The sequence below is a fragment of the Pituophis catenifer genome, unplaced genomic scaffold (assembly GCF_029215685.1).
Source record: "Pituophis catenifer annectens isolate HBS135680 unplaced genomic scaffold, rPitCat1.0.hap2 SCAF_1, whole genome shotgun sequence".
NCBI lineage: Eukaryota > Metazoa > Chordata > Lepidosauria > Squamata > Colubridae > Pituophis > Pituophis catenifer.
Genome location: NW_027256881.1, coordinates 295,106,486 through 295,126,468, shown reverse-complemented (window position 1 = coordinate 295,126,468; position 19,983 = coordinate 295,106,486).

The following is a 19,983-nucleotide window of genomic DNA, read 5'->3' as shown; positions in this document are numbered from 1 at the left end:
TGCAAATCAGTTCTTTCCTTTTTACCATCTTTACATATTTTTGAAGGATCCAACAATGCACAGACATTATGACATATGTGATCATCACAGACGGTGTCATAGATTTTCATGATACACACGTCTTATACACTTATCAGGATAACCAACATTACAAAAAGCAAATTATAAATTTAGCACCGATATTTGCCTGTAAAAAAAATAATAAATCATGAGTTTCTATCTTTGCAAACTATTTTTTATTTGCCACATCCATAGGCTGTTTCATATATTGTCTTTTGTTCTCCATAGGAACCTCAAATTAAATAACATTAATTCAATCCGCAAATATTAAATGGCCAAAATTTAAATGAGATCACCAAATTTGATAAGATTGTGATGCTTCTACCTGAAAATTGGAAATTTGGGACACACCTGTCAAAATTTCATGGGACTTCAAATGATGACTTCAAAATCATGCATGATTTGGTGTCTCAGGAGCCTGGATTATTTCAAATTATTATTATTATGGTTTGTCACACACAGTAAAACACATGTTTAGATTGGATGCATTTTTATCCACCTATCAAATCCTTCCCAAGTTGGAACACCTTACATTCTTCCAGAATACCTTTAAGATTATCAGACAACATCTGCCTTTCTCAGGTCCTTGGGAAGGATTTGATAGTGGATAAAAATGCCAAATCCAATCTAAACATCTGATTTACTGTGTGTGACAAACCATGATTTTGTTAATGCCAATGGTATTCAAGTGGTTCTCTAGATGTTTTGGGATTTCAGCCAAGCCATCTATTACTGTTGACACTATTTTTGCTTTCTTTTGATACAGTCATTCTACTTCTGATGTTGAGACTCTAGAAAAAGTGCAGAGAAGAATAACCAAGATGATTAGGGGACTGGAGATTAAAACTTATGAAGAAAGGTTACAGGAACTGGGCATGGCTAGTCTAGTGAAGAGAAGGAGACATGATAGCAGTGTTCCAATATTTTAGGGGCTGCCACAGAGAGGAAAAGGTCAAGTTATTTTCCAAGGCATCTGAATGCCAAACAAGGAATAATGGATGGAAACTGATCAAGGAGAGATTCAACCTAGAAATAAGGAGAAATTTTCTGACAGTGAGAACAATCAACCAATAGAACAGCTTGCCTTCAGAAGTTATGGAAGCTTCATCACTGGAGGTTTTCAAGAAGAGATTGGACTGCCATTTGTCAGAAATGGTGTAGGGTCTCCTGCTTGGGTGGGGGGTTGGACTACATGACCTACAAGGTCCCTTCCAACTCTGTTAATCCGTTCTATTGGCAGGTCTTTGTATTTTGTGATTTGTTCAAATTCTTTCTCTTCTCTTCTGCTGTCTCCAGGTACTGCCATGTCCATTATCCAGACTTTTTGTTTTTCTTATCATTGCTTGTTAAGTCTGAGATGTTAGCTGGCTAGTGCTAGTTCTGGGAATTCTAACTTCCCAGAACTCTTTAACTTCTTCATTTTTATTTATTTATTTATTATTTTATTTATTATTGCGATTTATATGCTGCCTTTCTCCCTGGGGACTCAAGGCGGCTTACCAAATGACAATTTCCAATACAAATCACAATGAAATAAAAATTAAAATCAGCAACCCTATTAACACAATTTAAAATTATAATAGTGTACCCCCAAATGGATCAGTTTCTATTACTTTATCTATTTTGTAGTTCCAGCAGTTCTTGCTTACAGGCAAATGGTATTTCTTACGAATATTCCAGTGTATCATTGCTACTACTTTCTCATGCCATTGTTTGTATTCAGTCTGTGTGATCTTCTTGCAACAGCTATCTAGGTGGTCCACTGTTTCTTCAGTTTCTTTGCAGAGGCAGCATTTGCTGTCTGCTGTTGACTTCTCTATTCTGGCTTTGTTTGCATTTGTTCTTAAGGCTTGGTTTTGTGCAATCGGAATTAACCCCTCTGCCTCTTTCTTCAGTTATCCTACTCTTAGCCATTACTGTACCAGGTTTTGTTATCTGCTTTGCTTGCTTTTTAAAAAAAAAAATGTACTGGCCATTGCCTTGTCCTGTTTCTTTTCTATTCTTCATTTGATCTTTCTTATAGGGCAGTTTAATCCTTCCAGTACTTAATAAACTTTTGTGGTGCATTAGTTTTAGTGCATCTTTTTCTCTGTGCTTCAGATATTCTCCCAATACATTTTTTCTTCTTTAATTGTCTGGTATGCTTGCCATATTCCACACCCACCTATTTTCCTTATGTGTGAGTAATCTACAGCTAGATTCACAATCTAAAACTGGAGGAGACTTAATAATTCAATCCCTAATCAAGGAGTAAACTATTTTTAAAGTAGTGTTTAAGAATACAGGCAGTTCCAAGTAGGATATTTTTTTGTAAGATTAGGTGTCAGGCTTGATAAATTCAATATTTCCAGATATCAAGGACATCCTTTAGGTATTTTATTACTATTCCAAGACTCATACAAAGAATGACCTACAGTACTTTCCCCAGTCATAAGGAGCAACTGGTTTAAAATATTATAACATTAGGCCTAAAAGCAAGAACAATGCATAGTGATCAATGGTGGGATTCAAAATTTTTTACTACCAGTTCTGTGGGTGTGGCTTGGTGGACGTGGCATGGTTGTGGGCATGGCATGGCTTGTGGGCATCGCTTGGTGAATGTGGCAGGGGAAGGATACTGTAAAATCTCTATTCCCATCCCACTCCAGGGGAAGGTTACTGCAAAATCCCCATTTCCTCCTGATAAACTGGGACTCGGGAGGCAGAGAATAGATGGGGACAGGGCCAGTCAGAGATGGTATTTACCGGTTCTCTGAACTACTCAAAATTTCTGCTACCGGTTCTCCAGAAGTGGTCGGAACCTCTGAATACCACCTCTGATAGTGATTCTTCCAAGCTGAGTTCTTTATCCTTTTCACACTTATAAAAAAATCCTGCCAGACTGAGGAATCTACTATCTGCATCTACAATGTGTTCTGTAAACTATTAGAGAGGGGTTTTCTTCGTCCTCTTCCTCTCACATGTAGTTACATTCAGAGTGTGTTGCCTCATATTCCTCTGAAATATATTCCCTCCCTCCTGGGACTCCACCTCCTTACTACATTCCATCATATAGGACAAGATAAAGGTAGCAGTTTTTCCACAGACTTTAAAATCCAATCAAAAGTGTTCTGTTAGTTGCTCTGTCACCTTGATGCTGACACATCATTCATTTTATTATGGGTTCTAATTTGGTTGGTATCACAACACTATTACATTGATCTCTGTTTCAGCTTAGACTAATTTAATTGATAGAATTCTGTGTCCTTGCTATTACAAGAGACAATTAGCTCTCATTAGTTTACATTTCACTCATTTTCTACTGACTGATTGCACTACATACTGATACTTGCTAATATCAATATGTAATGCAATCAGCCTGAGGAAAATGTTGGTATGGTGTCTCTACAAACTATCACACTTATTCTGATTGTCTTCAAAGTACCAATATTTGCCTACAATTTAATAGTTTCATAATGCAATATTTGGTATTAAGAGTTATCATTTGAAGGTCACATCCTTCCTCATAATTGCTCAAAGCAAAAACTAATGAAGATTGCAACATATTCATATGTTATATTTCCAGGATGACCTTCAAAGAAGAGGAAGTGTTTGACAGATGTTTTGTTTCTCTCTTCCTCTTTCTTCCATTTTCCTCCTGGATTCTAATCATCTTTCCTCCCCTCTCCTTTGTTAAGGTCCTACAGTTACCCAAATGGAGAGCTTTAGCTGAGCTGGAATAAGCAGCTGATGCTTTGTAGTAGAGGTGAAGAGGTCGCTCAAGTTGTGCTACTGTTAATTTGCCCTCTAAGCCCTTCCAGCGGGGAGCCTATCGTGGCAAGAAACGGAGCAAGGAGATTTGTCTGTCAGATTATTATATGAGAAATACTAAAGAATCAAAAGAAAAAAAAGGGCAAGTAGGGTTTTGTAACTACCGTAGTTTAGCATAATCCACTGAGCAGTCAAGGACACCCCTTAGTAAATGCCCTGTAACTTTAGTTCAATCAAATGTATTCTGTGTCCATGTTTCTTAATGTCCTGTTTATGAGACAAATGTGTTGTTGTGTGACACCTTGGGCACATTGTATTCTTTTCTCTCTCTCTGTCTTTCTCCCCTGGTGTGTATGTGGTGGTGTGTTTGCATGTAGTTGAAAGCTTCTCACACCGTATTAGAGATTATGTGGCGAATAGTGACTGAAAAATATACCTTTCTTTAATAAGCCATTTCATAATGGCAAATATATTTCCCTCAATCTTCACTGTGGCTTTGTGCAGGTATATAAAAGTAAAATACTTAGTCCCGAAGAAACCAGAAAGTATCAAATAAAGAGCTTTGGGTTGGAGAACTAAATACATGGTTTCAAACTAACGTTTTTCCCCCTTAAGAGCAAGCAAAAATCAGGATGTTTGAATGCCACAGTTGCTAAAATAATCTGTGAATCAGGGCTTTCCTCAACTGGGCTAAGCCTTTAGGCAGAAACTAATTGCTGCAAACACTAATTTTCAGCTCCCTTTTGTCTCCTATAGCAGGCACCTCTGGATGCAGAAGGTACCCAATTAGCAGAATTCATGGGCCTGATTGTGTATTGTGGGGCAAGTGTGTGAATAGTATAAACACTGCTGATTACTATTCCACTGTAACACTGTAATGGCTGATGTTTTTTTTTTGTTGATTGCTTAATAAGGCCATCTATTCTACATCAGTCTCTGGCAAAGCTGCTGGGAAATCAGCTAGGTCACTTTTCCTGGTCATACTAGCAGAAGAAGCCTTGTGATGCTAACAGATGACTAAAGGCATAATTACAGGCTATTTAATCACATCTGTTTCCCCACTTAACATTGTTTGCTCAAGTTAGATGTAGTTTTAAAAAAATCAAAAGGACAATAATGGCATACAGACTAAAAAAATTACTATTGCATGGTTAAAACTCTAGGGCTTGTTATAATTACAGAAAACAGAGTTTACTGTGATTTTAAAAGGCATTAATTTATATTAGTGTGTTTCTATACACATATTGAGGATGACTGGTTGTTTGGAGAGGAGGGAGAGGAGGAGTGTATTTCACTTGTACACGCACCCTTGTGGGTGAAATGAAGTTTTTAACAGTATTATTTAAATGGGTGTGCTGCTGAATATGTTTCATTTGGAAACTGAATGTCAGGGTTCCAAGTAACACCCTTAACTAAAGAAGACTCCGAGGCTTGAGGTTCCTCAAAGTTCCATTTTGTTAAAGATGTCATATTGGCACATCTGGAAAAACCCGAATCTGAAAGTTCCTGGGTTTTCCCCATCCAAAAGAAAGTCAAAAACCCATCCCCTGCACCCACATGTCCGTCACATGATCCAATCAATCCACTGTCCGAACTGGAGACAGCCCCCAGTCACTCCTATCCAGGCGCAGGCTGAACGTCCTTGACTCTCAGGGAAAAGAATGTTCTTATGGCAATATATCTTCACCAACTCCTTGCAAATCCCCCCTTCCTGTTTTCCCAGGCACAAAATGTTGCACCCCTGAAGCTCCAAAGAAAAGATGGCTTCCAGGAGTGACAGGCCATCCCCCCCCCAACAGCCAAAAATTCTGTCCTGGAAAGATAGAAATATGGGAGATTAATTGCAACCACCTCTCTCCACCCCCCAGGAGGACCCTTTGGCTTATTAGGGAATTTATCATGGAATTGTTTTTCTAACCTATCAGCCTTTACATCCCAACTCTTAACCCAGGTAGCCTCAGAAAAAGGGTAGCCTTTCCAATGAACTAAATATTGTAATCGGCCCCTATGCAGCCTAGAATCTAAAATCCATTTTACTTCATAGTGTTGTTCCCCTTCTACCACTACTGGTTTAGGTGCTGCTTTCTCTTGTGGTCTCAGTCTTGAGCAGACAGCAGGCTTCAATAAGCTGCTGTGAAAGATTGGGTGCACTTTCCCAAGTATGCGGGAGGGGCTGAGCTGGACAGTTACTGGGTTAATTCACTATTGGGAAAGGTCCTAAAAATTTCGGACTTAGCTTTTTACTAGGCAACTTTAACCTAATGTATTTAGTTGACAGGTAGACTCCGTCTTCCACTCAAAAGGGAGGTTGGAGAGATCTGTGCTTGTCAGTTTGTTTTTTGTAAGCCTCTGCGGCATCTGCTAGCACCCTTTTGGTGCTTTCCCAGCCCTTCTTTAATTACTCCATCCATTCAGTTAGAGTCATGAAAGAAGGCTGTTCTCTTGGGCAGTTAGGGCATGGGGACTTGGCTAGTTTGCAGAGGAGCCTTTCAATTGAGTCAGTGCTTACCATGCACTGTAATAGATTCTACACTTCCCTTCACCAGCATTGTTCAAATAGCCCAGGGATTAAGACCTTTGCTCAGTATAGAAAATGTCAATTCAAAACCCAGCAAAAAAATATTTTGAGGGTTTAGTTACATTTAGGGTTTTTTTAATTACAATTACAATTAAAATAAGGTATTTTGGGTCTTTGGGTCTTTTTGTTTCCTTTTTAGCTTTTTGATGTCTCTCTTGAATGGTATATAGATGTTGGTCAGCTTAATCAAGTTATCACCAAGAAGAAACAACGCACCAATATTGACTAGGCGACTATATATAAACAAAGCCAGAGGTGGGATTCAACCGGTTCTGTCCGGTTCGGGCGAACCAATAGTGGTGACTTTGGGAGGCTCCGCCCACCCACCCTGACATAATGTGCCAGTACTGCACATGCGTGGAAGGCCGTGCGCATGCACAGAGGCATTCGTGCTCACATTTGCGAATCGGTAGGGAAGGTAAGTGAATCCCACCTCTGGTGTAAACCTCACTTCCTTCTAACACTAAAGATGTTGCCTAATTTAATAAGGAAATGTCCGCAAGAAAACAACCAGGCTCAGAGAGCACCAAAGACCCCACAATTCAGCCCTGAGCTACAAGTATTATTTTCTATTGGAACAAACAGCTTTAAATTCAGTTTCCAAAATGCACTGTATAAGGAGTATAAACAATAGCATCCTTTCTTGGTATCTAAATGGAGAAATATGTGCAGATTTTTTGGCAATAATATGGAAGTTGTTTTGCTATTATTTTCAGAAATATATTTTTGATTTGACAATTAACAATCTTAGCTTTCCCTATTAGCTTCCTATCTCTGTTTAATCAGACTTAACTTCCAAATCCACCCAACTACTGTCACCTGCTAAATACATGTTCAGTTTAGATGGGCCTAGATTGTGCAAAACTTCATTTGGTTTATTTTTCTTACAAACTTACCAACATTCTCCATACAAATGATAGAAATAATTTATTTATTTTATAATTATATGTAATTATGGCATAATTGTACCATAGTCACCCATGACTATTTACACCATTGCATTCAGGATTATAGCTTGCAGATGGTCTTCAAGGGATAGCTCATGTAAAGTGTAATGCAATAATCTGAATGAGAGGTAACCAAGACATGGGTAATTGTGACCATGGCCTCCCTATCCAAGAACAGACATCATTTGCACCCTGTAGAGATTTGTGCAAAGCCTTTTCTTGCTACGGTGTTCATCTGCTCCTCAAGAAGAGATTGAGAGTCCAAGAGACCCTAAATTGCATGCCAGTTTTGTTTGGGGAAGTGCTACCTCATCCAGGATCAAAGTTTGGAAAGTCCTCAAGTCCATAGGAACATTGCTAGAGTGGAGTCTCAACCTGCTTTTCCCCATCCAAATTCCTACAGCCCCCAGATATTAGTTAAGAACCTTGACAGCATTGCTTGGTTGGCCCAGGATAGAGAAGTGTAGCTGAGTATCAGCTATAATCCTTTACCAATAGATGACTTCACCCAGCAGCTTTTTAGATATTAAATAGAAATGGAGAAAGTGCCATCCTCATACAGAAGGAATTTAGGATTCTAGGCTAGAGTTCATTCCCCCACCCACCGCAACTGGAATCAGGTCTGAAGGAAGGTCTTAAGAAAAGAAGAGAACTACTGTAACACTGAACCTCTATCTCCCCCAATTCCACAATCTTTTAGAAGAATATGGTGATAGATGGCATTGGAAGACTGCTGATATGTCAAGGAGGGTCAGGATGGATGTATCACCCTCATCCTGCATCCACCAGAGAGCATCAACAAGTGCATTCATCATACTTAGTAAATTTCCAGCTGTTTTGCTCAGCTTCGCAAAAATGACATAAAGAATTTTTAAAAGTAATAATACAACTATAGCTTATATGTGGGGAAATGTTGACTCAATTATTCATGGAGATCCATTTTAAATTTCCTTTTACCAGGATGTGACTCATGTTTCTTCAGTTCTTAGCTCATTCTAAGTGGCAGAATTGGCCATTACGGCAGACTTATTTAGCAATAAGAATGTCTCCCTTCATCTTGTGGACTACAACAAACATCTATAAAACGAATTAATTCCCATTTAAACTTTACTTTATTCTTTTTGTTGTTTCTTCTTTTATCTATTATCTTTATCTTTTTAATCTATTATGTGCTGGTTTTGTGATTTTATGATCTAGTTATTCAAATGCTCTTTTAAATGTACTGTGAATGTTTTAATAACTTGTCTTGTACCCTGTAATCTGCTGAGAGTCATTTAAAGCAGGCAGCATAAAAATGTAAGATGTGAGTATTAATTGCCTTGAATTTATTATACTTTTAGTTTTAAATAAGGCAATCTCAGGGCACATACACACAGTATTACAATTGTAATTTCTTCTTGTCCTTGAGATGGAACATAAAAACTGCTGCCTGTACAGCCTACCTTTATCAATCTTTGAGGTCAGCCTGATCAAGGTCAGTCCATGTTGCACAAAGCAGCAATTCCTTCAACATTCCAGCATATAGAGTCTCACTTCTCTACTCCCTTTTTATGCAGCTAGGTCTTTGATCACAACTGGGGTCAGAATGTTCATTGCTAAGAAAGACAATTATAAAGTTAGTCGCACCTGATTTTACAAGCTTTTATGTCACCGTTAAGTGAATCACATGGTCATTAGATGGATCTGGCTTTCTCCATTGACATTGCTTGTTGGAAGCCCTCTGGAAAGGTTGCAAATGCTGATCATATCTCCCCAGGATGCTGAAACCATAGTTAAAAATATGCCGGTTAACAATCCACACATGGTTGGAAAAAATGACAAAGAAACACATTGACTTTAAACCAGAGATATTTTTACTAGGGATTTTGCCAGAAACATATAATAGAGAACTGAGATATTTAATTGTGAATGTTTTAACAGCGGCTAGAATTGTATTTGCTAAAACCTGGAAAAAGAGGAAAATACCTATGGAAGATAAAGTTATTAAGAAAGTTATGGAATGTGCTGAAATGAGTAAATTGACATTTGAAATTACAGAACAAGAAGACAAACAATACTCTATGATATGGGATTTATTTTATCAATGGCTAGATAATAAAACATGGAAATGAAATATGAAATATGAAATAAATGTAATAATAAAATATATGAAGCGGTGTTTTACGGGAGATAAGCCACTGTTAAATAATTGAATGAGAATAATAATATAAAGAGAGAAATTAAATAACCTGTAAATTTTGGATATGGGATTAAGCATAAAAGAATTGTAACCGATCGATACACTTTCTGTAATTGTAATGGATGATGGTTGTTTTATGTTTTGTTTTGTTTACAAAAAAAATAAAAAAATTCTTTTCAAAAAAAAAATGCCAGTTACCAACCACCCATATTTTGCTCACGTGATTATAGGATGCTGTGATGGTTGTAAGTGCAAGGAGTAGTTCTAAGTTACTTTTTTCAGTGTTGTTGTAACTTTAAATAATCACTAAATGAATGGTTATAAATCAAGGACTGCCTGTACTCAGGTAACAGAGGTAACAAAGGAAATACTTCATTTTGTACAGCTTATTTCACCTTCTTGACTGAGCTCTAACACAACTGCAGCAATTTACTCAAGGAAATGTTGACTTCATGAAAGACCCATATTTGGTCTTCTAAAAAGTTGGCAGAAGAAAATTACTGGGAAAACGTCTGTCTTTAGCAGCCAAAATATAAAGGCCATGGAGGCACAAAACCCAGTGTCTGGACAGGAGAGGGTTTCCCCTTCAGAAACTCAGTTGAAACAACTCACGTTGACAACATTTGAAGATGACTCCTCCATGTGATCTAATATATCTTAGTGGAATATTTTCTTTCATTGTCCAAGTAAGAATGCTACGTTAAAGCCAAAACTTCTTGAACCACCTCATTAGTTCATTTGTTCGTTCATTCATTCATTCATTCATTCATTCATTCACATTTATTATAACTGCCCTCTCCCATAAAGTCCCACAGACCAATACAAGTGGTTTAAGACATAAGTGTGGCCTTCACACTGGTTCAACAGCAGGCTGTCTATAAAATAAAGGCTCGGTTGTGATGATGTGTCCTCAACAAACAGTAAAGGGGACAAGTCAGGAGAAGAAGTTTGTGGAAAGCATGAAAGAAATGGATGAGGGAAATTCATAAAAATTGAAATGTTTCAATTTACTATATGGTGTGCTTTCAGATCCGTTTCCATTCAGAAGGAAATATAGTCAAGAAAATAATCAGTACTCTATAAAAGAAAAGGCTGAACCAGAACTAATTTAAACTTGATTATACAGCATCTAATCCAGGAGTGTCAAACTCATGTCATCATAGCAGCGTCATATGACATATCGAGAATTTTTTTTCCCTTTGCTAAACCGGACCTGGGCGTGGCCAGCACGTGACGCATCCAGCCCGTGAGCCAGGAGTTTGACAGCCCTGATCTAATCTATCACTGCTGGATTTCTACCAGTATCATTTTGGAAATCCAACAGTCAGGTATAGAATAGAAAATAGTATATGTGAAAGAAACCATAGAATTGTAGTAGATATTACTTAGACATGTGGCCTGGCTGCAAAAAAAAAGGCACACATATAAGTTTAGACTATATGAATAGAACCATAACTTCCAACTCGCAGGTCGTAATAATTCCACTTCCATCTCTAGTACTATCTTGTTAAAGAAAGAATCAGACAAATGATGTAATCAGTTTATCCAGGCTGGCGGTGAATTCCTGTTCATCAGAATAGTTCAAACAAGGGCTGAACAGTTATCTAGTGAGATGTTTTAATTTGTATTCCTGCACTGAATGGCAACTTGGGCTCAAAACTCTATGTTTCTGCTGCTGTGCAAAGAGGAAAGATGATCATAAAAGCCTGAGACCTATTGAGTATAGAAAAACTGAAATGTGTTTGGCAACCATGCAATTTTCTGAATGAAAACGCCGCAGATGATGAAGGCAATATAAAGATAACATAATTAATCTTTTTTCAGATTAGTACTTCAGATGCAAGAAGACCAGTCCCTGACTTCCAATAATTCTGTCTGCTAGGTTCACAAAATATAACATAAGCAGAATTGCACTTAGGAGAAAATATTTTTTAAAAAAGAAGGCCTAATATAAGGGGACAGAAAAGATGGTTCTTAAATGAATGAAGGGAAGAAAGGACAGGAATCTATGAATCAGGTTTGGAAAGAGAGAAAGAATCAAAGTTTAAATCACAAAAGCACCCACGGCCCACTTTGGAACACTGTGATAATACATTAATGTCTATAAATATCATTTTAGATGAATGGAAGATGACTAGAACAGGATTATCGCACAGTACTGTTAATAAATTGGATTTGCCCCAATAGCTTCAGCAAACATTCTCATCATTGACTGAATACAATGCTATACCTTACTCAAAGCATTCTGCAGCAGAAAATAACATGCATGTAAAAAGCTGTACCACATGATAGTTGCCTAGATTTCTGAGCTATGAAGCTTTCTGGAATTGCAGAGGAAAGGGGCAAACTATTCTGCGGGACCACTAGTTTTTCAAACCAATATCAGTTCCTTCTAAGGGGTTTCTTTTCAAACACTATAATTTCCAAAGCCCTTTGAACACCTAAAATACAACATAATGCAAACACAACATGCAAACAGGAGGATAAATCACTTTTTTAAAACTTAAAAAAAATCTATAGAGAAATATAGAGCACCTGCAGAAGCAAATCATAATCATAATACCTAAATGTATAACATGAAGACTGCTCTGAAGCATAGGGTTTAAGAGTTGTACCTAAATCAGTTTTACATAATTATTGTTGAACAGAATAACTATATAGGTGGCAGATGACGCCTACACAGTTCTAAGCAAAGAATGAATAGTTTCTTTTATACTTAAAAAGAAGAAGAAAGAAAGAGGAAAAACACCACTCTATCAATGAACTAAGAAAATACAAAATCCATTAAAAGCATTCAAGTAGAAATTCACAACATGCTTCTATTTAGCTGGAAACAGCTAAATAGCTTTCAAATAATATAGGACTCAAATTATAGGTGAGAAAACTTAAAATATTGACCTTGTTGAAATTTATTTTATTTCACAAGTTTATCTTGAAAGATCTGTAGCAGGAAAATCCAAAATGTAGGCCATTCCTTTGACGAGATAGGAATGGAATTTTGGTCCTCTATCAAGATCAAGTAATTTACCTGCAAGGCATTGCCAACAGAGACTGAAGTCGGAGATGATCAAGGGGTAGAGATAATTAAAAACACACCAAGGCCAGCATATAATTGAAAAACTGTGAGAGCACCTAAAGGAGGAACATAAGCTACTAATAAAGACAAAACCTAAAAGAAAAGATTGAACTATGATATATAATTTAGGAAAGATTATGTAATAAACTAGACTAGAAATGAAGAAAGATTCAGACAAATCCAATACCACAATTTGGGGGTTCCATCTTTAATCCTTCTATGGTATGTAGTTTCCTTTCCATCTTTAACAGAATAATATAATAAAAGAATAACATAGTTGGAAAAGACCTTGGAGTTGTTCTAGTCCAATCCCCCGCTCAGGCAGGAAACCCTATGCCATTTCAGACAAATGGTTGTCCAATCTCTTCTTAAAAGCTTCCAGCGTTGGAGTATCCACAACTTCTGGAGGCAAGTCATTCCATTGATTAATTGTATTAACTGTTAGGAAATTTCTCCTTATTTTAGATTGGATCTCTCCTTGATTAGTTTCCATCCATTGCTTCTCATCCTGACTTCAGGTGCTTTGGCTAATAGATTTACTCCCTCTTCTTGGTGGCAATCCCTGAGATATTGGAACACTGCTAGCATGTTATTTCTAGTACTTCTTATATGTTTTAGCCTCCAGTCCCCTAATCATCTTTGTTGTTCTTCTCTGTACTCTGTCTGGAGTCTCAACATCTTTTTTACATCATGGTGACATTACATTGTGTTTATACCATATTTGTTAATGTTTGTCAGCCACTCAGATTCACATTTGTGAAATGGGCATCCATATGGATTGATATAAATAAATATACTCCAGAGGGACCCATGAACCTTCAGAGCAGATTTTGAGGACATAAAATTAGAATTTTATGAGAACCCCACCTGGCTGGAATGGCTAATTAGCTAATAAATAAATACATGCATATATACATACATACATACACACACACACACACACACATACAGTGCAAAAGCTATAGAAGCACACATTTCATTTTTGACTGGTGTGATACCAAAGTTGAAGTTGTATATTTTTGCTCTGCATGTTGCATCATTAGGCTGTTTTTTAAGCAAAAGCAATTGCCAAGATTCCCTCACTGACACACATTTGATTCAGCCCAATTGTGTCCATTGATATTACAACATTATTGTTTCTCCCTCTCCTGCATCATTAATGGCAAGGGATCCCCTCCCATTCCCATCATGCAAATTGTTAAAACTAGTGACAGGAAATAAGCCATAGTCAGTGCTTGTTAGGGGGGTCAAGCTATAGTGCTAAGTGGGGGGGGAGGGCAAAAGTGGGGGAAAGGTGAATTGCAGTGGGGCTAAAAACAGTGGTGAGCGATGCTGATGACTGAGTGAGACAGTCAGGGCACAAACTAGGTAGGATCAGTATTTGACTTAAGAAGTTGTGTAGTTTCCCCCACTTATGTAATACATTAGCCTAAGAGTCTTCACTGGGACCCTTGTGAGTGATTTTCTAGTTGACATTTAATAAGCTGCCACATTTCAGCCCAGCTTCTTTAACAAAAATAGTGTTTATAAATTGTTATCAAAGAAACTATTATCCAATTTCCACTGAATTGGTCCGTCTGGTTCCTCTTATATTCCCAGTAGTCGCTCTGTGGTTTTATTTCATGTGCCCTCCTCTCTCCTTTCAGTCTTCTTCATATTCCTACAACTAAAAGACAAAACGGAGTATGTTATTGAGACATATCGTGCTTGTTTTATAAACAGATAACAGCAGAGGCAGAAGATAATAGATGCCTGGCTTATTCAAGGCTTTCAATAAACATATTTAAATCCGAGTGACAGCTGTCTTCATCACATTATCATTGCAAATCATGCCTATTTTTTAATGGCCTTCTATTGAACATGATTCAATTACGTGTGATCCGTAGCAAGGCAGGATATGGTCTTAATATCTACGGCTGTGTTTCCACAAGCTACTGCTCTTTACACTGCTTGCATTTAAGCTGTCTGTTTACAGCATTGCTTTCCTTGAACTAACTGAACTCGCTGCACTTTCCAGCTAAATAAAGGAAAATTAATATAATTTGTGAAGCAATTATATGTGTAGACATTGCATGCCTGACATTCTTTGCATAGCCATTCAGACAGAAAACACTTGTTAAACCAATTGACTGTTTCTAGACTAAAAACATTCACCATGTGAAACTGCTGAAGGGCTTTCCAGATGATTGAAAGACCTGTATTTTATTCTTCTCCTTGCCCTGATCCAGAGCCCCTCACTGATATCATATCCAGATGTACAGTCAGTTCCCCTGCCTCTCTGTGGGTGCATGAGTGTGTATGTGTGCGAGAGAGGGAGTAACACCGAGAGACAACTGGCGAGGCAGAAGATGGGAACAAAAGGGAAAACAGATTTGCTGAAATTAGATCTACTTTGCTTGCTGTTTAAAGAAAAAAAAATCCTAGTGCTAAATCAAAGTTTTTGACTGGTTTTGCTTTGCTGTTAAAAAAAAGGACGGTAGCAGGGGGCAACTGTTGGGGAACAGAAATGGGGATGAGCCAATGTTTTCATAGGCCAAACAAAAATCTTCCCGTGTTTTTTTTTTTTTTTATCTTAATAAGAATTCTAACCTCTTAACATTTCAGGACATTATGCCTCTTCCCAGTGTCTTTGATATGATATTTAATTCACTGGCTTTGCAGATTTAAAATAAATTGTTCATATTAAAAACGTTCATATTATAAAAAATATTATAGTAGCCATCTTTTTTTACAGGCTGATCACCATTTTCCCTCACAATACATAATGACATACTTGTCATTATGTCCACAAGTATTATTTCTAAGGCATTAGGAGTGGAAATGGTTATGTACATTAATTTGTACGTCCTTTTCTTGAAAGGAAAATTGGTTAATTTATTACAGAAAAACTGTTCCACTTCCTTTTGAAATTCTGTAAGTCTCTCCTGAGGGAGGGTGCAAAAAAAATTTCAATATTTATTTTGATCACAGAGAACTGTGGGAAAAAAATAGCCTTCGCAATTAAGAGCGGACCTGAGGAACAGATTTGAACTCAAACTTCAGAAATATAATTTATGAAATATAATTTGTTATGCTTGCATAATCTATAATATACCAGCAGGAAGGGGGAAAAAGCTTGAAATACAAATGTGCCCTTAATTCATACCATCACCAATTAAAATTGTCTTTGTTTATTACAATTAACTTAAAATTAACTAAATGTTGGGCTGAGTAATTAAATCTATTCAAATTTTGATTTCAGTTGCCAGGCACAGCCATTCAATATATCTCAGTGTTGCAGACAAAACATTGAATTTTCAAAATACTATACTATTAACAGCATTTTCTTCTGGATTTTTTTTTTATTATTATTCAATCATTAACATTATCCTCAGATTTGGTCGCCGAATTCCATAACTTCCACTCTCATGCACAAGGCACAATTGTGACCTTCATGCCAGAAGCTACATCAGTAATCTGAATGTGGGTTTTCATGCAGTGGAGTTAACCAAGTCATGACATTTCAGGTCCAAATTAAAATTCAATTCATCAGATTTCAAACTAGACAAGTAGTGCTAGTGCTAACATATATGACTGATGAATATTAAAATACTGAATAATAAAAGGGAATACTTTGATTCCAAGTATATGACGACAATTGATGCAATAGCTTAAAACCATTTTTGAATCGTATAAAGGGTGGGGTTAAGCATCCCACCACAACAGAAATGAGTGGACTTTTAAAAATATACTCCTACCTCAAATCCATTAAGCCAAACATAATTAATTCACCAAAAAACCATTAACTGTTAGACTCTGATTGAGCTTTTCTAATTCTTTTTTTTTTTTCAAATAGCTTGGTATTTTGAGGTGGGAAGGATGTTAATTCCAACCTCATTGGCAGATCCCCTTTTTCCAAGGTTTCTCAATAAAAGGTAATTATAATAGCCTCAACCTCCTGACATGCTCTAGGCAGCTTAGCTGGGAAACACTTTTCCAGTTGCAAGAAACACAGAAGGAGAGGCACAAATCTTGTGCCAGACCTGAAATAGCAAATACACTTAGATTTATATACCATTTTACAGTACTTTACAGCCCTCTCTAAGCAGTTTACAGAGTCAGCATATGTATTTATTTATTTATTGAATTTATATTGCCCCCAACAATCTAGGTCCTCATTTTACCAACTTTGGAAGGATGGAAGGCTGAGTCAACCTTGAGCTGGTGACAATCAAACTGTTGGCAGTGGGCAGAATTAGCCTACAATACTGGATTCTAACCTCTGAGAAATGCAACAATTAGATATGCAGTTACACACTCTTGCATGGGAAGATGATTTTAAAGAAATAAAAACTTCCTTTTTAAGTCAATGGACACAAATCTATAGGTATATTAAAAAAAGAATTCGTTGGGAGAGGGGAATACAGGAAAAATAAGAGACACTTAAAGAATTCCAGATAAAAATCAATACAATCAGCCTTTTAAAAAAAACAATAATTATGTATTACTTGCTTTGGGATTTCAGCACATGATAGAAATGCTCATTGCAGAGAATGGCTCAAGAAAAGTCATCCAGGGCTTCCACTTGAATATGGGAAGCAGACTTTTTTCTTTTCTTCCTCTTCCCCTTCCCCTTCTCCTGCTTCCTTCCTTGCAAATAAGAAAATGTTCTGATGGCCAGACTATCTTCCTAACAATCCTATGGTTGAATGATAAAAGGGTTGAATTGGGCAAAAGGTGAAAGCAAAAGAGGGAAAAAAAACAGCTTAAAAGTGCAGTTAGTTTATCATATACATGGCAATTTAATAAGGTGCCAGTCTTAATAATAATAATAGTAATAAGAAGAAGAAGATACCTTACTAGGTGGCTCAGTGGCTAAGACCCTGAGCTTGTTGATCAGAAAGGTCAGCAGTTTGGCGGTTCGACTCCCTAGTACAGGTCTTCTGCACAAGGAGGGGGTTGGACTAGATGACCTCCAAGGTCCCTTCCAACTCTGTTACTATTTACTGTTTACACTATAGAGATGTGGAGACCAGGAGTTCTAATCCTGCCTTAGGCACAAAGCCAGCTGGGTAACCTTGAGCCAGTCATTCTCTCTCAGCCCTAGGAAGGAAGGAATGGCAAACCACTTTTGAAATCTTGCCCAAAAAAACTGTGGGGACTGATCCAGGAAGTGATCAGAAGTCAACCCTGATTCAAAGGCACAAAGAAACATTATTAATTTTGGCTTTATGTAAACCTCACAGGTGTGTTATGTGTGCATATTTAGGTAAGTAACCTTGATAGACAAATGACAATATATTGCCAACCTTACTAGATAACATCATCAAAGCAAGTGAGTTTGGAGAAATAAGGTTTGTTGGTTGATTCAGGGTTATATTTTCATCCATCTGCCTGCTTTCCTTGTGCTTGGAGAGGATGGTCCAATGGGTAGATCTTTTTTGACATTGATTAATGTCTTGTGGTTAGTAGATTATTTACCTACTAACAGGGTGAATATATTTTTTTCCTATGTGTTGACTGCCTTCTGTATAATTGGTAGTGTCAATAGCTACTGTATATGCTAGGAAGGCTTCTTGAGAGGATAACGTTCTTTTCCAGTGATTATTGTAGTTAAGTTTTAATTATTACACTGCTAAGATGGCTTTAGTTGACCTATCTGAGGTTGATTGCTGTGTGATGAGAAAGAACGTTGTGTCTTTGGTTATGTCTTTGACAAGTTCACAGTAAGACATGTCTGTTGATCTCTGGGCAAAGAGGCAGACTTCAAAAATTCTCTTCCATTTTTTGATCCAGCTCATTTTAAATTTTCCCAGCTGAAGTTATGCCAGGATTTATCTGTGTGATAGAATATCAATGCAGTTTTTGACAGTCAGCTGATGTTCATGGATATGTTCTACTACTATAGATTCTTGCTGCTTACCTTATGTAATTGATTTATATAGTCTTTGCATGTTCTTTTGTAACTGATTTCTATCTTTTCTTCCTTTAGTATTGGGTCTTTGAGTTTGCTTAGAATATTTCGAAGAGGTTTTGTAAGTTTGTGTGCCACAAAGTAAACACAAAAAAATTCTTGAAAACTCTTGCAAGGCCCTGAAATAATCTCCGAATCTCTATATTCCTGTGCCGATTTCTGCAGATTCTTGCAATTGTTTTTGCATACCTAACAAGCAGGTAGAGCAGAAATAAAAAGAAATAAGAATCTATCTGTATCTTCCTTCTCTTCAGAATATTAGTTGGGTGTTTTCACAGTGACTGCCTTGTGAAAGGGAATAGGGTCCTGGTCCTGGTGCCTTTTAATAGGCATTGTTTAGAATGCATCTTTCTCTCTCCCCTCCAACAGCTGCCACAGCAACATGCAACCATGGTTACAGTTACTGGGAAAAATGCTTTGTTGCAAAATTGCCAACATGCTCTCTTTTCACAATCACAACTAGCAAAAAGTCTTTTAAATGCAACAGATGAATTAGGGTCTGGTGGCTTTATAATTATTCTTCAAAACCAACTGCTCAGATATGATGATGATGATGATGATGATGATGATGATGATGATGATGTACCCAATCAGTTAAGTGTATACAATATGTTCTGGAAACATAAATGTGGAAACAGGAATTAATTATTTATTTTATTTGCTATGCATGGATTAGATAGGGAATGTGTCTGCAGTAATTTAGAGTGGAGAGAGCATTAATTGAATAACTTGGAGTGGAATAGTACTGATTGTTTTTTATCTGGCCTATTTGCCTGCATTTCAGAATTCACAGAAGTGTAGACAATCGATCACCAGCTTCAAACTGGCCAGTGAAAGATAAAGGAATGAAAACTGTGTGATGCCAGAGTTCCCTAACTGATAGGATAAACCTTTGCACATCTCTCAAAAGCAAGTTATATGAAGTTACAAATGATTTCGAAGTAAGTTTATATATGCTTCAGTGGTGGGTTGCCCCCGGTTCGGACCAGTTCGGAAGAACCGGTAGTAAAACCGGCCGGAGGCCCCGCCCACTGCCCTGGATGTCGTCATCGGTGATCTGCACATGCAATCCCATTGCGAACCGGTAGTAAAGGTAAGTAGAACCCACCCCTGATATGCTTGTTTTCTAAATCACTACAAACTGAACTACTTCTGCACTGTGATGTCTTGGCCTTTCTGTGCTCCTCATCCTGTTCAGAATAGGAGTCTTTTTGTGTGTGTGTATTGCACTATTTTACTGATGGGTATCAGTAAATTTCAATCCTCTCATATGAGTTAGGGATGTTATAGGAGATGATCTCATGAAATTTAGACACTAATTTAGATATAATCTAGTCCAATTTCCTTGTTCAGTGCAGGGTTTTGCTATGTAAGTACCAGCGATGAAGAAAGCTCTCATTCTAAGTCTGTTCCATCTTCCACGTGGCAACTTTTGGCTAT